Source organism: Vicia villosa, linkage group LG1, assembly GCF_029867415.1.
Source record: "Vicia villosa cultivar HV-30 ecotype Madison, WI linkage group LG1, Vvil1.0, whole genome shotgun sequence".
Taxonomy (NCBI): Eukaryota; Viridiplantae; Streptophyta; class Magnoliopsida; order Fabales; family Fabaceae; genus Vicia; species Vicia villosa.
The window spans coordinates 196,162,666-196,188,344 of record NC_081180.1 but is presented as its reverse complement, the minus strand read 5'-3'; positions in this window follow the sequence as shown (position 1 = coordinate 196,188,344).

Below are 25,679 nucleotides of genomic sequence, written 5' to 3'. Positions count from 1 at the left end.
TTATCCAGAACTCTCAATCCAGCAGTTAGAGTTTGAAATCTTGAGAACATCTTCTCAATATCTTCATCATCCTCCATCTTGAAGGCTTCATATTTCTGGATTAGAGCAAGAGCTTTAGTCTCCTTGACTTGAGCATTTCCCTCATGGGTCATTTTCAATGACTCATATATATCATGGGCAATTTCCCTGTTAGATATCTTCTCATACTCAGCATGAGAGATAGCATTCAGCAAAACAGTCCTACATTTATGATGATTCTTGAAAAGCTTCTTCTGATCATCATCCATTTCTTGCCTTGTAAGCCTTACGCCACTGGCTTTCACTAGATGTTTGTAACCATCCATCCGAAGATCCCATAATTCACCATCTAGACCAAGAAAGTAACTTTCCAGTTTATCTTTCCAGTATTCAAAGTTTTCACCATCAAATACTGGTGGTCTAGTATAACCATTGTTACCATTGTATTGCTCAGCAGAGCCAGATGTAGATGCAGATGTATTTGTTGGAATTTCACCAGCCATCTTTTACTGAAGCGTTTTTCTCTTCCTGAATCTTTTCTAAACACGGTTAAGTGCTTGCACCTTAGAACCGGCGCTCTGATACCAATTGAAGGATAGAAAAACACTTAGAAAGGGGGGGTTTGAATAAGTGTAGTCTTAAAAACTTGAACGATAAAAACAATTTGCACAGTTATTTTTATCCTGGTTCGTTGTTAACTAAACTACTCCAGTCCACCCCCACGGAGTGATTTACCTCACCTGAGGATTTAATCCACTAATCGCAACAGATTACAATGGTTTTCCACTTAGCCCACGACTAAGTCTTCTAGAGTATCCTGATCACAACCTGATCACTCTAGGAACAAATGCTTAGACACAAGCTAAGACTTTCTTAGAGTATCCTGACCACCACGTGATCACTCTAATTACAACTGCTTAGACACAAGCTAAGACTTCCTAGAGTATCCTGATCAACACTTGATCACTCTAGTTACTTACAAATTAATGTAATCAATTGTAAGAGTATTACAAATGCTTCTGAAAAGCTATAATCACAACAGTGATATTTCTCTTAACGTTTAAGCTTAATCTCACTAATATATTACAACAGCAATGTAGTGAGCTTTGATGAAGATGAAGTTTCTGAGCTTTGATTTGAACAGCGTTTCAGCAAGTTAATATTCACAGAAATCGTCAAGAATTGGTAACCTTGCTTCTCATCAGAACTTCATATTTATAGGCACTTGAGAAGATGACCGTTGGGAGCATTTAATGCTTTGCGTATTCCGTACAGCATTGCATTTAATGTTTCACGCTTTTGTCAACTACCTCGAGCCTTGTTCACGCTGTGTCTATTGACGTTGCCTTTAATAGCTTCCAACGTTCCTTTTGTTAGTCAGCGTAGCCTGCCACCTGTACTTTCTTCTTATCTGATGTTTGTGTATACAACATTTGAATATCATCAGAGTCAAACAGCTTGGTGCATAGCATCTTCTTGTCTTCTGACCTTGAAGTGCTTCTGAGCGTGATACCATGAGAACTTTAGCGCTTCTGCTTCTGATCTCAAGTTCTTCTGATGCTTCCATAGACCCATGTTCTGATTCTGCCTTGACCATCTTCTGATGTCTTGCCAGACCATGTTCTGATGTTGCATGCTGAACCTTCTGAGACAAAGCTTCCGAGCGCTGATTAGTGCATACTCTTTATATATTTCCTGAAAGGGAAATTGTAATGTATTAGAGTACCACATTATCTCACACAAAATTCATATCCTTGTTATCATCAAAACTAAGAATATTGATCGGAACAAATCTTGTTCTAACAATAACAAACAGCATAAAACAGTAAAAAACACACAGAATTTTTTACCCAGTTCGGTTCAAACAACCTACTCTGGGGGCTACCAAGCCATGGATGAAGTCCACTATCAGTAGTATCAATTCAAAGCTAAACTCCCCCGCTTACAACTTATAACTTAATCACTACCCAATGACCCTTCTACCTAGGTTCTACCTAGATATGGAATATCTCCATTCCACTCCCCCTCAATCACATCAGTGATTACACATACACAATAAACAATTACAGATAGAAGACACACTTCAAAAACACACATTGATCTGCTTAAAAGCTTCAATCAAGAGACGCACACTCGTGCTTAAAAGCTTAGAGTGACCCAACAAAAACATAAACTAATTCCAACGCAATCATCAAAGAAAATAGCGTGGATCACAAGAGACAGTTACAGAACAGCCGTTCTTCACAATACACAATCTTCTGTCTGCGTTCCAAATTAGGATTGCAGTTCGTTTTATATGCAGTCTTGGGCCTTGGGCTTTTTAAGAAACACATTAGGGTTATCAAAGTTAACCTAATTCACACGCCAACTGTCTGTTACACAATATGGTGTCAGTAGGATCTTCTGGACGAAATATGCAGCACTCAATAAAAAGTTTCATAAACTGATAAAAAGGATAAATCAGGAAACACAACTAATAAACAATAACAGCTCCTGCTGTCACACATGGATGTCAGGACATCGATCATGACATTCACTACAAAACTTGTATTAGCTCAACAAATATATGCAACCTGCATAAACACAATCAACCAGGTATGTTTTACCAATAATGCAACCAACATGCAAAACACCTTCAATCTCCCCCTTTGGCAAATTTTTGGCTAAAACATCATGTCACACCATACCAGAGACAGACTTGCAGCAGATAACCAAACCACAAAAAAAACACAAGCTAATACAAACAAACATCATACATCACCAGTATGCACACAGTGCTCAGACAAAAACAGACAGACAGCCACAAGAGTAGCACAAGCACAAACAGATCAACACAAAGATAAGCAAATAGAATTGTTGATCACACACAACCACCATTCTTGTTGTTCTGGGGTGGTGACACATAATACTTATCCTCCTGTTTGGCCACAAATGTTTCCAAAGCAAAAAGAAGTGTCTTCTCCACCTGTATTTTTTTTCACTTTATGGTTCTTCAAGGATGCAGAGTCCCAACTTGCTTCACAAGTTCTAAAACTGTGTAGCATCAAGAGCTTTTGTGAAGATGTCAGCTAGCTGAAGTTCAGTGTTTATGTGCTCTAGGTAAATTACCTTGTCTTCTACAAGCTCTCTGATAAAATGGTGTCTGATATCAATATGTTTGGTTCTGCTATGCTGAATTAGATTTTTGAATATATTGATAGCACTGAGATTGTCACAATATAAAGTCATGACATCCTGAGGAACATTGTACTCAGTCAGTATTTGTTTCATCCAGACCAATTGTGAACAACTACTACCAGCTGCTATGTACTTTGCTTCAGTAGTAGATAAGGAGACACAATTTTGTTTCTTGCTGAACCACGATATAAGGTTGCTACCTAGAAAGAAACATCCTCCAGATGTGCTTTTTCTGTCATCAGCACTTCCAGCCCAGTCAACATCATAGTATCCAGTCAAGATAGGGTTACATCCGTTGGTGTACAGTATGCCATAGGCTGAAGTCCCATTTACATATTTAAGAATTCTCTTGACTTGATTTAAGTGACTTGCCTTTGGCTCTGCTTGATATCTGGCACACACTCCAACTGCAAATGTAATACCTGGTCTACTGGCTGTTAGATATAACAGGCTACCAATCATGCTACTAAATAGACTCTGGTCAACACTTATGCCTCCTTCATCTTTAGATAGTTTTTGATGAGTTTGTGCAAGAGTTCTTTTGTGACTCGCATTGTCCATACCAAATTTATTTACTATATTTTTGGCATATTTGCTTTGAGACATGAATGTGGAGTCTTCCATTTGCTTGATCTGAAGAGCAAGAAAGTAAGTCAGTTCCCCAACCATAATCATTTCAAATTCAGTCTGCATTTGACCAACAAAGTGTTTTACCATTGTATCTGACATTCCTCCAAACACTATGTCATCCAAATATATATGAGAAATCATGATACTTCCATCTGTGTTTTTGACAAAGAGGGTTTTGTCTATTCCACCTTTCTTATATCCATTTGTGGTCAGAAACTCAGTTAATCTTTCATACCAAGCTCTTGGAGCTTGTTTCAACCCATAGAGAGCTTTTCTCAGTTTGTCTACATGATCAGACAAGTTTGGATCAGCAAACCCTTTAGGTTGTTCTACATAAACTTCTTCGTTCAGATATCCATTTAGAAATGCACTTTTTACATCCATCTGATAAAATTTGAACTTTAGAATACAAGCTACTCCTAGTAGAAGTCTGATTGACTCAAGTCTTGCTACAAGAGCAAAAGTCTCATCAAAGTCTACTCCCTCTACTTGAGAGTATCCTTGAGCCACTAACCTGGCCTTATTTCTTGTTATGACTCCTTGTTCACCCGTATTGTTCTTGTATATCCATTTGGTACCTATGATATTTGTCCCTTCTGGTCTAGGTACCAGTTCCCATACTTCGTTTCTTTTGAATTTTGCAAGTTCCTCTTGCATGGCATTGATCCAAAACTCATCTGTCAAGGCTTCCTTTACACTTTTTGGTTCAAGTTTGGACACAAAGCAGGAATTAGCTATAGTTCCTTTTGACCTGGTCATTATTCCACTGTTGAGATCTCCTATGATCAGTTCCTTGGGGTGATCTTTCTGAATTCTAATAGATGGATCTTTGCTGATTGGCTCAAGTTCTAGTTCTGAAGGAGTTTCATTGCCTACTTCAGGTTGGTTTGTCTGTTCAGCCTGAATTTCAATGAATGTCTCAACATTCTCTGTGACATCGAATTCTCCATGTTGATCATCAACGACCACATTGATGGATTCCATCATCACTTGTGTTCTGATGTTGAACACTCTATAAGCCCTGTTGTTTGTTGAATATCCCAAGAATATTCCTTCATCACTTTTGGAGTCCATTTTTCTCCTTTGGTCTCGATCTGTTAGGATATAGCACTTGCTTCCAAAAACATGAAAGTACTTGACACTTGGTTTCTTTCCTCTCCATAGTTCATACAGAGTTGAGGAGGTTCCTTTTCTCAATGTAACTCTGTTATGGTCATAGCAGGCCGTGTTCATAGCCTCAGCCCAAAAATACATGGGAAGTTTCTTAGCATGAATCATTGCTCTGGTTGATTCTTGTATAGTCCTGTTTTTCCTTTCCACTACTCCGTTATGTTGGGGTGTAATAGGGGAGGCTCATGACTAATTCCTTCAGTTGAGCAGAATTCAGCAAATCTGGCATTCTCAAATTCTTTTCCATGATCGCTTCTGATTCTGATGACAGTGCTTTCCTTTTCTCTTTGGAGTCTAGTGCAGAGCTCTTTAAAGACATTAAATACGTCGGATTTTTCTCTAATGAAACTTATCCATGTGTATCTGGAGAAAACATCAACTACTACATAAGCATACCTATTTCCTCCAAGACTTTCCACTTGCATTGGTCCCATTAGATCCATATGCAAGAGTTTTATAGGTGGTGAGTTGACTGACCCTTGGGTGAGAGGTCCTGGTTTGCTTGCCAACCTGACATTCTCCACAAACTTTGCCTTCATCAATCTGTAGCTTAGGTATTCCTCTCACAACTTCTTTGTTTATGATCTTTTTCATTCCTCTCAAATGCAAATGTCCCAGTTTTTGATGCCAGAGTCTAACTTCTTTTTCCTCTTTTGCCATGGTACATATTGATGAATGACTTGCTATTTTGGGTTCCCATAAGTAGCAGTTGTATTTGGATCTTACTCCCTTCATGACCTCTACATCTTCTTCATTAGTGACCACACATTCATCTTTGGTAAATCTGACTTTTAGGCCTTGGTCACATAGCTGACTGATGTTGATCAAGTTTGCAGCTAGACCTTTGACTAGTAGAACACTGTCTAGTTGAGGTGCTCCTGCATGCTCTAGTTTTCCTACCCCTTTAAACTCTCCTCTGGCTCCATCACCAAAGGTTACATAGCTGGTGGAATGTGGCTTGATTTCTTCCAACAAGGTTTTCATTCCTGTCATGTGTTTTGAACATCCACTGTCAAAGTACCAGTCTCCTTTGGTTGACACCCTCAAGGAGGTATGAACAATTAAAGCAGAACATTTAGCAACCCATCATTGTTTCGTGAGAATGTTGTGCTGGTTGAGATTGCTTGTATATTTTTGCCACGGGTACCCAATCAGTTCATAGCAGAATCTTTTCAGGTGGCCAAATCTCCCACAGTAGTGACATCTCCATTCCTAAAATTTCCCTTTTGTTTGGTTCCAATTCCTCGTTTCATGATGTCGTGACATCGATGCTAACATCTGCTTACCAGGAAGTGTTTCTGGTTCTGACTCTTTTGACCCTAGATTAGATTCATTCCCAAATCCTAATCAAGACCGATTTCCTCCTTTTTGACCAATTTCAAGAATCTTTTCATGGGAGTCAGTTCCATTGTTCAGCATTCTAATTGATCGTGACATCTGATCTAGTTTGTTGTTGAAGATGCTGATTTCACCATTGAGATGTGCTACGGTTGCTAGAAGTTCTCTTTTCTCGACTTCTAGTTCTTCTATAACTTTCTTTTGTTTCTCCTTTATCCTCCACATTTCAGCACTCTTGATCCTTAGATCATTGTATGAGATGGCCAGTTCTTCAAAGGTAGGGACCTTTTTGTTTTTTTTTGTGATTAGCGTACACACACTTGTTATAGCAGCACATTCCTCTTCACTATCACTATCTGAGTTTTCATCAGATCGTGTGGCAGACATACCTTTTCTTTGCTCTTTGAGGTAGGTGGGACATTCAGCTTGAATGTGTCAATATCCTTCACAAGTGTGACATTGAATTTCTCTTTCCTGAGCTACCTTTTCTTCAGCTGAGGTTCTTCTGTTAGGAGCATATGTTTTGGTAATGTCATTGGTAGTGTTCTTGACATTGAATCTGGACTTCTGATCAACCCTTTTGATAAATCTATTGAATTGTTTTCCAAGCATGGATATGGCTTTTGATATATCGTCACTATTTCCATCCTTATAATCTGTGTTGGTGATAAACGCTATGCTTTTGTTCTTCTCTTCAACAGGCTTACAAATGCTCAACTCAAAGGTTTGTAGAGACCCAATGAGTTCGTCCAGCTTCATTTTGCTGATGTCCTGGGCTTCCTCTATGGCAGTTACCTTCATATCAAATCGCTTGGGCAGTGATCTAAGGACCTTCCTTACCAATTTTTCTTCAGTCATTTTTTCTCCTAAGGCACTTGAGTTGTTTGATATCTCAAGAATATTCATGTAAAATTCATAAATGGTTTCATCCTCTTTCATCTTGAGATTTTCAAACTTAGTGGTAAGTATTTGAAGTTTCGACATCTTTACCTTGGACGTGCCTTCATGTGCTGTTTTGAGAATATCCCAAGCTTCTTTAGCCAGCTCACAGTGTTGCACAAGTTTGAAGATGTTCTTGTCGATACCATTGAATATTGCACTTAGGGCCTTGGAACTGCCCAACGCTAACTCTTCTTCAGATTTGCTCCATTGAGTTTCAGAAATTAGAACAGTGGTTCCATCTTCCAGAATTTTCTCAGGATGTTTCCATCCACGTTCAACAGCTCACCAGGCCTTGCTGTCCACTGACTTAATGACTGCTACCATACGAGGTTTCCAGTAGTCATAGTTAGAGCCATCCAGGATAGGTGGTTTGTTTCCAAACACTAACAGTTCCTTCTCCATAGTACCAGAATTCTGTTATCCCTAGATCTCACCTAGATGTAAATAGGCAGGGTGCCTGCTCTGATGCCAATTGAAAATTCTAGTAACACACGCTCGATGTCAAACTGGATGTTATGACATCCACAATTACACAACACAGACAATAATAGTAAACATCATAAAACAGTAAAGAACACACATAATTGTTTACCCAGTTCGGTTCAAACAACCTACTATGGGGGCTACCAAGCCAGGGATCAAGTCCACTATTAGCAGTATCAAATCAGAGCTAAACTCTCAGTTTACAACTCCTCACTTAATTACCACCCCCTCAATCACATTAGTGATTACACATACACAATAAACAATTACAGATAGAAGACACACTTCAAAAACACACCTTGATCTGCTTAAAAGCTTCAATCAAGAGACACACACTCGTGCTTAAAAGCTTATAGTGACATTACACAAACACAAACTATTCCAACGCAATCATCAAGGACAATTGCTTCGATCACACGAGACAGTTACAGAACAACAATTCTTCACAATACAAAATCTTTTGTCTGCGTTCCAAAATATGATTGCAGTCCTTTTATATGCAGTCGTGGGCCTTGGGCTTTTTAAGAAACACATTAGGGTTAACAAAGTTAACCTAATTCACACGCCAACTGTCTATTACACAATATGTTGTCTGTAGGATCTTTTGGACGAAATATGCAGCACTCAATAAAAAGTTTCCTAAACTGATAAAAAGGATAAATCAGGAAACACAATTAATAAACGTTAACAGCTCCTGCTGTCACACATGGATGTCATGACATCGATCATGACATTCACTACAAAACTTGTATTAGCTCCACACATATATGCAACCTGCATAAACACAATCAACCAGGTATGTTTTACCAATAATGCAGCCAACATGCAAAACACCTTCAAGAACCCTGAATGATGCAAGTATGCGAATAATACATATGATGCATATTAAAGATGATCCTAACAAGAGTGACGAGAATGCTTCTACCAAAATCAATGACATCTTCACAAAAACTCTTGATACTACACTGGTTGAGAACTTGCGAAGCAAATTGGGACTCTGCATTCTTGAAGAACCATAGAGTCAACAACAACAAAAAAACAAAAAAAAACAGGTGGAGAAGACACTTTTGTTGGCTTTGGCAACTTTGGTGGCCAAACAGGAGGAGAAGTAATACATGTCACACTAGAACAACAAGAATGGTGGTTGTGTGTGATCAACAATACTAATTTGCTTATTTTTGTGTTGATCTGTTTGTGCTTGTGCTACTCTTGTGGCTGTTTGTCTGGTTTGTCTAAGCATTGTCTGCATACTGGTGATGTATGTTGTCAGTTTTGAATTAGCTTGTTTTATTGTGTTTTGGTTATCTTGTGTTCGCTGCAAGTATTTCTCTGGTATGGTGTGACAGGTTATTTTAGCCAAACATTTGCCAAAGGGGGAGATTGAATGTGTTTTCATGTTGGCTGCATTATTGGTAAAACATACCTGGTTGATATTGTATTATGCAGGTTGCATATGTGTGAAGCTAATACAAGTTTTGTAGTGAATGTCATGATCGATGTAATGACATCCGTGTGTGACAGCAGGAGCTGTTATTATTTATTAAATATGTTTCCTGATTTATCTCAATTATCAATTTAGGAAACCTTTTATTGAGTGCTGAAGATTTCGTCCAGAAGATCTTGTTGACAGCACATTGTGTAACAGACAGATGGCGTGTGAATTAGGTTAACTTGGTTAACCCTAATGTGTTTCTTGAAAAGCCCAAGGCCCAAGACTGCATATAAAAGGAGTGCAATCATATTTTGGAACGCAGACAAAAGATTTTGTATTGTGAAGAACTGTTGTTCTGTAACTGTCTCGTGTGATCGAAGCAATTGTCCTTGATGATTGCGTTGGAATAGTTTGTGTTTGTATAATGTCACTATAAACTTTTAAGCACGAGTGTGTGTCTCTTGATTGAAGCTTTTAAGCAGATCAAGGTGTGTTTTTGAAGAGTGTCTTCTATCTGTAATTGTTATTTGTTTATGTGTAATCACTGCTGTGATTGACGGGGAGTGGAATGGAGATATTCCATATCTAGGGAGAACCTAGGTAGAAGGGTCATTGGGTAGTGATTAAGTGAGAAGTTGTAAACGGGGGAGTTTCGCTTTGAATTGATACTACTAATAGTGGACTTCATCCCTGGCTTGGTAGCCCCCAGAGTAGGTAGGTTGAACCGAACTAGGTAAACGATTATGTGTGTTCTTTATTGTTTTTATGTTGTTCTGTTATTACTGTCTGAGCTGTGTAATTGTGGATGTCATAACATCCAGTTGGACATAGAGCGTGTGTTATTAGAATTTTCAGGGAGAGTTACCAATACATATGGTTCCTGAGCCAATGATTTTGCCCTTCTTGGAACATAGACCTGCTTCCCGTCATGTGTCGTAAGCACCCAGAGTCCAGGTACCATGACATGTTTGTCTTTTGAGCTTTGAAAGAGATCTGCAACAGGAATTATCTTATCCTTAGGTACCCACATTCTTTTGGGTCCTTTGGGGTTAGTCCTTCTCAAGTTCTGATTGAAATGAGATTTAGCATAAGATTTAGCATAAGATTTTCTAGAGTGTGCAACAACATATTTCTTTGTGTGTGTTATGTAGAAACTCTTAGAGTGTGATGTGTTCTTGATATCATGAGAATGGGCATACTTGAACTGTTCATACAAAGGTTTGTATTTCATAATCATCTCATCAACAGGTTCAAGTTTATATGGGGTTTCACCCTTAAATCCTATGCTTATTCTATTGTTTCCACTTACACCATATATCATAGAGGCTAGCTGACTTCTGCTTATACCTCTAGATAAGAACTTTCTGAAGCTCAAGTCATATTCTTTCAGAATATTGTTAGTGCTTTGAATAGACTTTTCTGAACTTGAAGATGATTCAACATCTTTAGTTAATTTTAAAACTTTTTCCTTAAGTTCAGAGTTTTCTATTTCAAGTCTCTTAGTTTCAGATTCAAAGAGCTTTTTAAGCTTTTTGTATTTGATACTAAGTTGACTCTTGACTTCCAGAAGTTCTGATAAGCTGGAAACTAGATCTTCTCTAGTATGTTCAGAAAATACCTCATCAGAGTCTGAATCAGAAGTAGACTCTTCACCAGCATCAACTGTTGCCATGAGTGCTATGTTGGCTTGCTCATCTTCAGAGTCTGACTCTTGATCTAAAGAATCTGAGTCATCCCATGTAGCCATTAGACCTTTCTTCTTTTCAAATCTTTTATTGGGCTTTTCCCTCTGAAGCTTTGGTCATTCACTCTTGTAGTGTCCAGGTTCCTTGCATTCATATCACGTCACTTTCTTCTTGCTAGATCTTCTGTGTTCAGAAGATTCTCCCTTTTCAGACCTCTTGAAGTTCTTGAAGTTCTTGAATCTTCTCTGCTTGCTCTTCCAGAGTTGATTTACTTTTTTGGATAAGAGACATAATTCATCATCTTCTTCTTCTGACTCTAACTCGTTAGATCCTACTTCTTCTGCCTGAAAAGCGTTAGTGCATTTGCATCCAGCTCAATCTCGTGACTTCTCAAGGCACTTATCAGCTCTTCAAGAGACACCTAATTCAGATTCTTGGCAATCTTGAAGGCAGTCACCATGGGTCCTCATCTTCTGGGTAAGCTTCTGATAATCTTCTTTACATGACCAGCTTTGGTGTAGCCTTTATCTAGCACTCTCAATCCAGTAGTTAGAGTCTGGAATCTTGAAAACATTGCTTCAATGTTCTCATCTTCCTCCATCTTGAATGCTTCATAGTTCTGGATTAGAGCTAGAGCCTTTGTCTCCTTTACTTGAGCATTTCCCTCATGAGTCATCTTTAGAGATTCAAAGATATCATGAGTTGTTTCTCTGTTTGTTATCTTCTCATACTCAGCATGAGAGATAGAATTTAACAATATAGTCCTTGACTTGTGATGATTCTTGAATTCTTTCTTTTGGTCATCACTCATAGCTTATCTTGTAATCTTGACACCACGAGCATTTACAGGATGTGTGTAACCATCCAACACCAAATCCCATAAGTCACCATCTTGACAAAGGAAGTAACTTTCAAGTCTATCCTTCCGATACTCAAAGTTCTCACCATCAAAAACAGGTGGTCTATTGTAACCATTGAAGCTACTGCTTCCATTGTTACCATTGTTTTGCTCAGTAGAAGTAGAAGTAGTTGAAGCTACTGCATCTTTTATCTAACACGGTTAAGTGCTTGCACCTAGAACCGGCGCTCTGATGCCAATTGAAGGAGTGAAAAACACTTAGAAAGGGGGATTGAATAAGTGTAACTTCTCAAAAATGGTAGATAAAAATAAATAACATGATTATTTTTATCCTGGTTCGTTGTTAACTAAAATACTCCAGTCCACCCCTGAGAAGGTGATTTACCTCAACTGAGGATTTAATCCACTAATCAAACTGATTACAATGGTTTTCCACTTAGAAACACTATAAGTCTTCTAGAGTATCCTGATCACAACTTGATCACTCTAGGAAATCCTTTTACAATCAATATAAAATAAATATTACAAGAGTTTAATTTGCTTCTAAAAAAGTTGTAATCACCAAGTGATATTTCTCTTAAGTTCTAGTTCTTAACACTCACTAAAATATTACAAAGTTGTGAGGTTGGAGATGAAGTTCTTCTTTGCTTTTCTTAGATTTCAGTTTGACAGCGTTTTGGTATTTTTGCGCAAGAGTTCTCTTGCTGCTTCTGAATCAGAAATTCTATTTATAGGCGCTGAGAGGAAATGACCGTTGGGAGCATTTAATGCTTTGCATGAATAGTACACTACTGCATTTAATGTTTCACACTTTTGTCAACTACCTCGAGCCATGTTTTCACTGCTTTTACTGACTTTGCCTTTTGTAGCTTCTAACGTTCCTTTTGTTAGTCAGAGATTTGACGTTATAGCCTTTTGTACTTGTACTTTCTTCTAGACTCAGAATATGTAGAATAGAACGTTTGAATATCAGAGTCTTCAGCTTTGGTGCAGAATGCAACTTCTATCTTCAGACTTGAAGTACTTTGAGCGTGATACCATTAGAGCTTCAGAGCTTTCCTTCTGACTGCCATCTTCTGATGCTTTCCAGTTCATGTTCTGATTCTGCAGGACCATCTTCTGATGTCTTGCCAAACCATGTTCTGATGAAGCCATCCATAACTTCTAGGTCAGTGCTTCTGAATGCTGATTTGTGCATACTCTTTTATACTTTTCCTGAAATGGAAAACATGAATAATTAGAGTACCACATTCTTTTATACAAAATTCATACATAATGTTATCATCAAAACTAAGAATATTGATCAGAACATTTCTTGTTCTAACACTAACAAGTGTTAAAGATAACAATCTCTTTTTAGTTTAACAAGACTTGGAAAAGGAGACACTTAACAAAGTAATCAACACATCTTTTTACACTTCGGTTACAGCCTAGCATGCTTACTAGCAAAAGATGACTCAAATAAACTCAAACATGTATGACTATACAAGTAAATGAATGAGAAACGAGTTGGGGAAGTGGCAAACAAATTATTCAGGTGCCTTAAAACAAATACCAAAGCCTCATGGCATCACACAAAAAGATTCACAAGTTTTAGGGTAAAGTAGTACATGAATCAAGACTTGTTCAAGTAGCAAACTTACGACATTTAGGTAACAACCGAACATGTATCTTAAGTATTAACAAAGACTTGAAACAAAACACTTATCAAAGTGTTAGAGATAACAACCTCTTTATAAGTTTAACAAAACTTGGTACAAGACATACTTAACAAAGCAATCAAGCAAGCAACACACTTTCGCATTTAGGTAATGACCGAACATACTTTCAAGCAAGAGTAATCCACACAACTTCAAACATTTTGCATAACCATGCATCAAGAGGAATCCTATTTTAACAAGAATGGATGTAAATAATCAAAGCATTCCAACACGTCGCAATGATCATAATTAACCATAAAAGAAAGTTCAAACAACTTACAAGTTGTAAACCTAAGCATACATGCAATTCTAGTCTATCCTAACAAGGATGACGTCCAAGTTCTATCCTAACAAGGAGGACATGCAATTCGTAACAACAAAGCATTAGAACCAAATATCAATCAAGGTATCACTTAATGTCAACATACATCTCACACAAGATAGCCAAAGTGAAGTACCTACAGCAAAAGCAACATTTCAAGTCACAAGGTTACCACCTAAGCAAATATGACGCAACTCAAATGGATAGCTCAAAGGAGCTCATGGCCTTAAACACAAGTATCTCAACAAATTTACGAACATGAGGAAGAAGATTCGGGACCACCTAACAAGGTTCGACTTAACAAAGTGACAACCCGGGCATGCTAGCATAACATATAACAAACGAGTACATCATAATGGCACAGAAACGAGCGAAGCAAACACCTACGAGGCGCAGGCCAAGTAGTAGTGAGTGGGTCCCGCCATAGCCAAGGGGAGTGTATCACCTGAGTCAACCAAGCATCAGATCAAGCGCAATAAGGAGATCGGGCCATAGACAAGAGGAACGAGTCCCTCTCAGCAACCAAGCCGTCACACTGTGGGAAAAGGGGTCCCTTACCGCGGTATCATGTCACGGGGCAAGAAAAGATATGGAGGGAACGGTGCGCGCGTACACCGAGCATCAACATCGAGTGACGCGAGCTATAGAAAGTGCGGGGTTTGGCTACTAAACCCTTTTTGCTTGCCTTGTATAGGTCTTTTGACTCAATGATCTTTGGCACGTGTTCAGAGCTCAAAACTTGCAAAAAGTGAGCATAAGAGCGACCTGGGGACTGGAAGTTGTGGGGGTTGATTGCTAACCCTTTCCGCTTGCCTTCTCGAGGACTTACAATGGCCTTTGTTAGGACTTCCTGCAAGCACAAACATAAACACACCAACAAAAACATAGCCTCTTTTGAGGGCTTGGCCAGATGATTGCCTACCCTACTTCACATGTTAAGAATGATGTTGCATGCCTACCCTACTTCTCATGTTATGTATGATGCAAAAAGCGATAAAGTACAGAAAGAAGTAAAAGGGAATAGGAAACGATACCAACGGATAGCAAATCCGTAATGAGCTGGCAACGCAAGCAGAACTAAGAAACCCATAGGTCCAAGCTATCACCAAGCAAAGTCAAAATGCTTCTTCAAAGCATCAAAAGCAGTATGGTCGGTCGCAAAAATAAATGGCAACCGCATCCTGCAAGGGACAACGAAATACAAGGACAACGAACAATGTGTATACATCTCGTAATTGAGAGACAAAGAGAAATCGCATCAGACGCGAATTTGTGTCCCACAAATAAAGTGGAACACAAACACTTTTCAATCAAAATAAACGATCGAAAGCTCCCTTGAAGCGCCTTGCACAATTCAACGAATGCATTAGTAACAACAAGGAGGTATCTTCACCCTCCATAGAAAATAATAAGAATTAAATTCTAACAACAAAATCTAACAAGATATATTGTTTTTTATGACATTTTTATCGTTAATCTAACAAAAAGCTATCAAATTGAGATGATTAAATTCTAAAATCTAACCAAATTTTATTGTGATTATATCCCTTTTTATTACCTAAAGGTAGAAAACAAAAAACAAGGAAAGCAATCAAAATTCTAACACAAAATTGAAGTGAAACAGGGGGGTCAAAGTGAAAACGAGTGTGCAGTCAGCCAGAGGGCGCAGGGAGCCCAATCAGGAGGCCCAAGCAAAATTTTCGATTCAGCTTTTCTATGCCAACAAAAAACACGGTGTTGTGGGCTTAATGGGTGTTGGATAGCAATTCTTCTACGGGCCCAATGGTCTTTTTATGCTTTCCAAATTTGTGAATCCAATTCAAAATTAAATCAGACCAAAATGGCTTAATTAAATCAATTAATTAAAATTCAAACCTTATGTTAAAATGCATTTACACCAATTAATTCAGATTAATTCAATTAACTACATCATTACATTCCAATTAACACCAAACTTTATGCTAACCAAATATTCAAATCATATGTTAATTAATTCATTAATTGGAAAAATAAAAGGGGATTAAGGTTGTTACTTGTGGCTATCGGTTTTCTTCTTCACTCGTGAACTCACGCAGACGGTGGTGGCTTCTCTCCTTCATCATCCATGGCCGAAACTTCTTGAAGCCTCGTCACCGATCACTTCAACTCATCTCTCGGTTCCTCAATAGTCCTACTTCTCATGTTATGTATGGTGCGAAAAGCGATAAAGTACATAAAGAAGTAAAAGAGAATAGGAAACAATACCATGTACTTGGATCATGGTTTGAGCCTTGAAACCATGTCCTGATTAAAAGTCAACCCTCTAGTGTATTTAGGTCAAAAACCCTAATTTGGGGCCTTAGGTGATCTTGAAAGTGATTGATCTTGTATTGAACCTTCCTTGGGCCTTGATATTGATGAGAGAATCCTTTGAATAATAGGAGATTGTTGGATTCCTTTGTGGGCCTCAAAACTCTATTTTGCCCAGTCTCTCCCTAATCAGTCTCTTGTCTTGAGACAAAAGCAACAAACAACAATTTTTTGTATTTTTGGGTTAACAAATGATATAAGCATGATGATAATGATAATAATGATGATCCTACTATTTGGAATGTGGTGGGATCTCAGTGGTCAAAAATTGGGGTACAACATCTGTGTATCTCCTTTTCTTTTTCTAGTGTGGTCCCTTTTATGTTATGCAGGATTTCGGTTTTATTCGATTTTATCGAAGCGGTTTGAATTGTATGGAGTTAACCGGTTTCTTTGGATGCAGGGTGCAACCTTGGTGTAACTAGTTGTGTTGCGTTTTTATTTTGTACATCAAGTCGATTTTAACTTGAACTGTGCAGCTCCCTTTGAATGGATTTTTAGTGCACCTGATGGACGACAATGGTATGAAGAAGAAATGGCCATGGTAGTTTAAACTTTGGATATTTGTAATGAGTTTTGTGATATAGATTGAACTTCTTGTAATTGAACTTTGAATTGTGATATAATGAAAGAGATTTGAATGAAGGCCTTTGAATTTTTTGCAATGAATGATAAATGGATATTGTATGGATATTTGAAAACCGAAGTGAATGTCTCTTTTCCAATTGAACTTCTTTTTTCATGCTTCAAATGAATCCGACCCCTTTACTTTTTCTTTGGATTGTAACTTGGATAACACTCATAGATCTAAACATGAATTAAATCCTTGATGAAAAAATGTCTTGAACGAAATTTGAATAATAGAATCAATTGGATCATCAAATGAAATTCATCCTTAAATCATTGGGACCTTAATTCAATCTGCATTCCTTAACTCAAGCCAAACTTGTATGCTAAGCAACCAATAAATTGAAAGTATAATGGCGCTTTGAACATAATGCTCACCTTAAGCTTATAACTTTGCACCATGACTCATTCTCTTGCAATTCACCCCACGAACCCCTTGACTTAATGATCTAGAAACAATGAAAGCTTTTTAATTTTCTCTTGACTTTTGAGTGACAAAATAAACGTCCACCATAACTTATAGCACAGATAAAGAGGTTAAATTAAGGGGTGCAACAGCTGCCCCTATTCAAACTTCTTGAACCTGACAAGCGAGAAATGAAAGTTTTGAACCGTTGAGGTGGAAGGAGATTGAATACTAGAATGAACTCGAAAATTTGCTCTCTTGATAATTAAATATCCAGACTTACAATAAGGAACAAGCAACCCCGCTGATGGGGGAAAATCCTCAATTGATTTGAGCATCAAGAGAAGGTCAACATCTTCTATTGATCTGTACATCAAAATGAAATAGATGTCTTTGGCCGATATGAGCATCGGAACAAAGAATGTCTTTGATTGATCTGGGGACATCAGGACTGGGAAGACATGTCTTCTTCTGAAGAAAATAAATCGTCAGGTGGGTGGATATCCTCAACTGATCGAAACCATCGAGAGCAGATCCTTTGACTGATCTAGCGGCATCAGGAAGGAGTGGATATCCTCAACCGATCTGGGGGCATCGGGAATCAAGAATGTCTTCAACTAATTTGTAGACATCTGGACTGGGAAGACATATCTTCTTCTAAACGAAAATAAATCATCAGGGGGTAGATATTTCCAACTGATTTGGGAATCAAAAGGCTTGCTCCTTCAAAAGATTAAGAGATTCGGAGGCGGTTCCTTCGACGAAATTGAATATCAGGATAGGAACAAATATCTTCAATTGATCTGGGGACATCGGGAATAAGATTGTCTTCAACTGATCTAGCGATATCAAGAATAGCAGACAATCCTCTTCTGATGAAGTAAATCATCAGGAGATATCTCCGACTGATTTGGGAATCAGTAGGCTGGCTCCTTAGGAAGATCTTAGAGATCCGATGGCGATTCCTTCAACTGAACTGGATATCATGATAGAAACTGTAACACCCCGAATATTTTGTTATTAATTTTTAATTATGTATTTTTGAATTTCTCGATGAAGTATGAAGTGGTTGAGAATTATTCGAGTTTGTACTATTTTATAAGAATTAATTAACTAACTAGTATAATGAGATTATGAGCATTGGGCCTATTATGAGGTTAGGAGTAGCATTAGTGGGGGTGTAAGTTAAGCCCATTAGTGGAAGTGAGAAATTAGTGAAAAAGAATAAAACAAGGGAATTAGGAGAAAGAGGGAGAATTTTGAAAATTCTGAAAGAACGTAGAAACAGAAGAGAAGAAAGAGTTAGGGCTAAAGGGGAACCTCAATTGCTATGGAGATTTTTGAAGCAAATTGCTAATATAAGGGTGGGGTTCTTACACTCTAAGGGTTGGCAGGATGATGGGTATGGTGGAGGTTAGATTTCATAATTATATATCCATGAATGTCTGAAGAATTTGAATTGTTATGTGTTTTTGAATGTTGTGAATGATGTGTGAATTCAGTGCTATTGAAAGAATTGATGTTTGTATGTGAACAATTGCTTGATATTAATATTAGACTTGAAAAACTATGATTATTGGTGATTTTTGTATGGGGAAAGTATGGGATTTTGGGGTATTGAGGGGTTTAGGTTCGTAGCAACAAAACAACAAATTTTTGGGTCTACTACAGCAGGAACCGGTTCCCCAAATAAGGGAACCAAGTTCCTAGAGTTTCTGGAGCAAAAAATGTGATTTTTAAATAAGGGAACCCGGGTTCCACTGAGTCGAACCGAATTTTCTTAAAAACTTCAAAAAGCCATAACTTTTAACTCGGGTGTCCGTTTGACGCGCCTTTGGACCGTTGGAAAGCTAAAATAAATTCCAATCTTATAAAAATGAATTGAGAACCATTAGACAATTATTCAATATAACTTATGCTTGTTGTATGTGTTCGATTTGTATGAGTTGATAATGATGTTGTATGCTAGATACAATTGGTTGTACGTATTCGATTCGTGTGAGCTGATAATGATACCTTGTGATGAATTAACAATAAATATGCTCTTCTTAAGGAATAGAATTAATTATGTCATTATGTTACTTGACTTGTGTACTATGAAGTGTGCTGTTATTATGATGAATTGATGATGTTACGATGATGTGTGTAATATGAAGTCTGTGATGATGTATGAATAACACGATTAATTGATGTTGTTATGACGATGAAGTAATGGCATATGATATTTGTTGAAGTCTTATTCCTTGTGGTTGTATAGTTGTCGCATTGTTGTTATTTTGTATGGTTATGATGTTGCATTGTCGAGTCGCATAGCATAGCATATTTTTACGATGGCTTGAAACTGGCAAACACGATGGCCTAGATTGGAAAGTTAAGATGACCTCAAGCCCATTATGTGAATTTGTGTGGATTGAATGCAAACTACAATGAAGGCTTATGCCTTGTTGATGCCTCTATTAATTTGCAATTTAATGATGTATTGCATTATCATGGTCATGGTATGATTAATGAATTATTTATTGTTAATGATTAACGATGTGTTGTTGAATGATGAACGATGCTAATGTTGTATAAAGTGGTGAAATTATGTATGATTTATATCTCCTATATTATTTATCATGCATACCTTTATATTGTAAGATATCTCACCCCTTTTGTTTGAATGTTACCCCTATGTCGGTAACATGCAGGTAATCAAGAACGGAGGCTAGTTACCTTCAAGTAGATCGAGTCCGGATTGTCGCTCTGATACGTAAAACTCGGCGGGATGAACGTTATTATTTGCTATTTGCTTCTTGTTGAAATTTTAATTGCTTATTGAAGTATGTTTACAGCTTGAAGCTGAATTTGTTGGATTAAACAGTCATGACATTCCTAAGATTAAATATGTTGAATTCCGCTGCGTAATTGAAAGTTGTTTCTTTTGAAGATTGTATTGTTTCGGCTAGTTCATCCGCTTATACGTGTTATGTATCTATTATGATTATGAACAATTGTTTTTGTATTATGAAGAAAATGTGACATCATGGTTTCAAAGAATCATTTTAAATGATGATTTTTATACTCTGATTTATTATTACTACGCAGGGTAAATCGGGGTGTTACAGGAACAAATATCTTCAACCTATTTGGGAACATCGGGAATAAGAATGGCTTCATCCGATTTGACGATGTCAGGGATAAGGAGACAGACTTCTTCTGATTTTAACATCAGGATAAGCGCATGTAATGATTAAGAAAATTGCTCTCTAGGAGGTATTTGAAGATCTTGATAACTTTCCTGTAGAAAGAAACACATATGATTTATGCATGATGCATGTTGTCATACCCCAAAATTTGCCCACTATATTTCAAGCTTGGATTCACAACAACTCAAATGGTCAACAGTCGACTGATTTGACCTAAAAGTCAACTGTGGTCAAAGTACAGTCGAAATTCCTGATTTTTGGTCGACATCCTAATTTTGAAGTATCATTCATCATTTGATCAAGGATTGATCATGAATCATCAAGGAAAGTTCAGAAATCAACAAAACTCAAAGTTGCTAAATTAGGGTTTGTATGAGAAAGTCAACTGAACTTTGACTAATCATATATCCCACATGCTTTATCAGAAATTTACCAACCATTCACCTCTACCAAATTCTTCATTCCCATACACTAACAATCAACAACTCTCATAACTTTACACTCATCCACAAAAACCCTTTACCATCGTTTCTGACCGTCACGAATAATCTTCTGTCACTCTAATTCTGGTTGCAGCAGAGTGATAAATTTTCCAGCCTATCTGCCGAATTCTGAAACTATTGTTTCGATTTGCTCCGAATTTTTTCCAGAAGTTCAGAAATAAATCGAGGAACAATACTCCTTTAGAGTAGAATTTTAAAGTATTTCGACGCTCAAAATCGCAAATTCCTTGTTTTTCTATTTTATTCGATTTAATTTCTATTTTCATATTTTCAGAAAAATCTTAAAATATTTGTAGCTTTGTATTCTTATTTTATTTGATTTATAATCAGGTTTTTATATTTTTTTGATTTTATTTTGACGACTTTTCTATTTTTCCATTTGTTTTCTTAACTGTTACAGTGCAGTTTATGAACAGGTTTCATATGGATTGACCAAGTGGAAGGATCTTTATCCCTTGACCTCAAGGGGTATCCCAAGTGTTTTTTGGCCAAAAGTCTTTTGGCTTTTGGCCAAATCAAGGTTACTCGTGTTTGGCCAAAAACCTTTTGTATTTGGCCAAATCAAGGTTATTTGTATTTGGCCAAAAACCTTTTGGTATCTGGTCAAATCAGGTTATTATTATTACTATTATTATTTGTATTGTTATTCTTATTCTTATTATTATCATATTTTTGCAGGTACTTCCTTTGCTCAAAGAGGAGCGGGTGTAAATCTTATCTCTCATTCCTGACACTTGTTTTTCATTCCATTTTTTTAGTAACCATTAACCCTGTTTTGGCCAAACACTTTGTTGGCCACTTTCCCATGATGCACCCTCAAGGACCAGATCCAAACACTAGGTTTTTATAATTTTTTTATTTTTTATGAATTTCAATTGTTTTTTTATTCCTTCCTTTCTTTTTAAAAACTCTTTTCAAAAGTGATTCTCTTTTCTTTTTTTTTTCTCTTTAAAAATAAGAAATTCTTTTATAAAATCAAACTTTTATTTTTTTTAATAACGATTAACTAATTAGGATTAATATAATTAGAATTAATTTAATTAATTAGGTTTAGGTTAATTATTTAGTCAACTAATTTTTAGGTTAAATAATTAAAATTAGGTTTTAATTCTAGATTAGTAATTAAAAATTAATTTTAGCCTTTTTAATCAAAACCATGTGACAATCAGTAATGTGAGAAACTGTAGGCTTAGGCCTTCCCCTTAGGTTTTCCCTTAATTTTTTTCATTAGGTTTTTAACTGTAATAATTAATTTAATACCATTAGTTTTTTTACAAACCCTTAAGGTTTAGGTTTTTAACTTGTTTCCTTTCTATTAACCATGGTTAACTTTGCCCCGTTCGGGGTTTTCCCTTTGGCCTTGCCTTTCTACTATTTGCCAAATTATTCATAATTTTTGTATCTGCTCCGAGGTTGTAACAATTTTAATTTTTGATCTATTTTATTGTATCTGCCCCAAAGCCATGTACAAAAAGTTTTCTACCTTTCTGTCTGCCTTTTATTTTTCGTTACCCTTCAGGATTTTATTGTAATAGTAATTAGGTTTATTTTTCTGCCTTTATTTTTCCGCATTAACAGGTGTTTATTGTAATAGTGTAGGATTTTTAACTGTTTATTATAACTGCTGTGGTTAGTAATCCTAGGGTGTGCAACCCTGAATTGAACATAGAATCACTAATTTTACAAGATAAAATATCTGAACTGAATCACTTGATTGTGGCACACACACACCTTTAGGGTAATCCTTCTTGTTGCCTTATTACATGTTGCCTTTTAATCATGATTTTGAAATAGTCAAGTCCCTTGATTCCGAGGATACCTAAGCAAAACAAATGTTGCCCTCAGTTCATCATCATAAGATCATAGTCCCTTCGAAGTTGCCTGCGATAAATAAATGATCTTGTCCCTCAAAGTTGCCTCGAAATATGATGATTGTCCCAATTGCTAAGGTATCCTCGTTGGTTGCCTAAAAAAGATTAATGACTATTCTATCCTTCCCTAAAGACTACCTACCTCTACATGGTAGGGACAGTTTTATGGTGAACGATATTTCCTCGATGACCCTTTAACATCCAATGAAAAGGCTTCCTACCCTCCTATGGTATGGATAGCCCTTTCAAACTGAAAAGCTAAAAGAACAATTTTTCTAACTTAGGGTAGGTGCTCTTAAATGCTTGCTCTATTCAAATTCAAAAATACTTTTCCCACTCTTTTTCAAATCAATTCAAAAAGGCTACGCTTATTTTACAAGCTAAAGTCCTTATTCAAAATTCATTCCTATTCACACACGACACTTTTCCAAACATTTTTTAAAATAAAGTGAGCTAAGCAATTAAGAGCCCATGGATAACCATGGATACAAAGGGTGCTTGTACCTTCCCTTTGTATAACTTACCCCCCGAACTCAAAATCTTTTAAAAGGTATTTTTCTATTCTTTTAGCCTTTCTTATTGGATAAAATAAAAGTCGGTGGCGACTCTTGCTATCCGCAATATTTTAAAAAGTCAGTTCTCCCACCGTATTACAGAACTGGCGACTCTGCTGGGGATGCTTTCGAATAAAAGAGGGGTTACCTTAAAGTTTAGGATTCACTTAAATGTTTTCAATTGTTTGTTTTGATTGCTTTATTTTAAAGGTTGCTTGCGAATTAAATGAAGGACGAATCCTATACCCGGATTCAAGTACACTTAAGATAGGAGTGGCATAGTCATGGCGACCTCTTTCACATATGTGGGAGTTGAGTCAATATGAAGTTCACACTTAAGTTAGGACTCCATAGATATATACACACCTTTCTCAAATGAGGGAGGTCTATGTATGTACCTTTGGGTGCGCCGGAGCTTAAGGACCTTTAGTTACCCTTTAACCCATCTTGGCCTTTAGGACGTAGTGGGGGGGCTACTCTTGACAAATGTTGAGGGCCTAGTCGCTACCCAATACTACAACTCAGATAGGTTCTTTCTTAAAGTATCATTGCATGATGCGAATGCATCATGTCCGAGGGTGCTTTAGAGGGGCTGACAATTTTGAGTAACTAGTAGAACCCTGTTGCTGAAATCTCTTTACCCATAGAAGTACCCTTGGGGAAGGGTAGTTACCCGGTCAGACTCCATGCAAGCCTTTAAACCCAAGGACTCTTGTGTGACTTGTTTGTTATCTAACCACATGACTTCCTTGCAGGTTTTGATTGTAGGACATACTTGTCCTTATTACCTTGTGCTTTGCCTAATGCATTGCATTCGCGTGACATCATAACATCATAACATCACATGTTAACTAACCCTTTCAAGGATCTTAGGAATTTAGGGCGCACAATTTCAGGTGCTCTTATAAAGGACTAAATTCCTAATCAAGGGGCAAGAGGATTTACTTTCCTCTGGCCATTTGTCTTCCAAATCAGAGACATTGTACCTATCAAGCGGCAAGAGGATTTATTTTCCTCTAGCTATATACCTTCAAATTCAGAGGTATCCCGAATCAGAGGCTATGACCCACTGGATATGGTGAGCTTGATTCCCCTAGAAGAACATCCAAGAATCAGAGTTCATCGAACAAAGATGCGACCAAATCATTTTCCGATGTTGCTAACTAAATTTCCTATAGATCCTTGAAAATATTGCATTTGCATTCATAACATCGCATAGCAGGTTTCTTACAATAGGTCTCTCATCCTTCCTCGTTGTTTATTTCAGCATCATGGATCTCGAGAAATCAGTCAAAAATCTTCAGGCTCAAAACAACCAGTTCTAAGAGATGATACTTAACTTGGCCAAGGGGCAAGAAGAATTGAAGGCACTTCTGATCGAGAAGGAGAAGAATCAACATAAGCATCAAGGTAGTAAAGATAATCGGGAATCCAAACCTAAGCGATCATTTACTCCATTGCACATGCCGCTGTCTCAAGTTCTGCAACAACTGCTCAATCAGAACTTGATAACTTTATTGCCTCCATATTCAGTTCCTACCAATCCTGCTCCTGAGTACAAGTATAATGCAAGATGTGCTTATCATTCGAACAGCCCTGGTCATGATACTGAAGGTTGTGGACCATTGAAGTATAGGATTCAAGACTTAATTGACGACAAGATCATTGACTTCAACTCACCTGAGAAGCCTCATATGGCTGATGCTATATACAACCAGAAAGGTCGTAATGAACGCAACCTATCTGTTGGGGAAGCTCCACAATAACGAAGCAAGCCAGGTGCACCTAAGCGTCAATTCACTAAGATCAACATGTCTTTAACTCAAGCGTTGCAACACTTGTTGAAAGCAGAGCTACTTGCACAAATAGCTCCTCATCCAAATCCTAACACTTCCTCTACTAAACACAATCCAAACGTCCGATGTGCCTACCATTCCAATAGTCCTGGGTGTTGCACCCCAATTTTTGACCTTTAAGATCCCATCATTTTCTAAGTGTTATGATCATTATCATTATCATTTATCATCATGCATATTTTTATTAACTAACAAAAAAAAAGAAAAAAAAGTTTGTTGCTTGTCTGTTAAAAAACAGGAGACTGAGCAAGAGAAAGCTAGAGAAATTAGGTTTTTAAGGCCCACAAGAGGTTCAACATTCTCTCAAGACTGAAAGGTTCCTTCAATCAATATTCAAGTCCAAGGATGGCTCAGTTTAAGGCAGACAACTCTCAAGGTGGCCAGAAGCGCCAAATTAGGGTTTTGACCTAATTTCATCAGAGGATTGACTTTTAATCAGGAGATGATTCCAAGACTTAAAATATGATTCAAAGGCCTTCAAATCAACATTATAGTCCATTCATGTCATTCAATTGAGGAGAAGACCTTGATTCATTGAAAGATCGCAAAACTACAGTTCATTGAAAAAA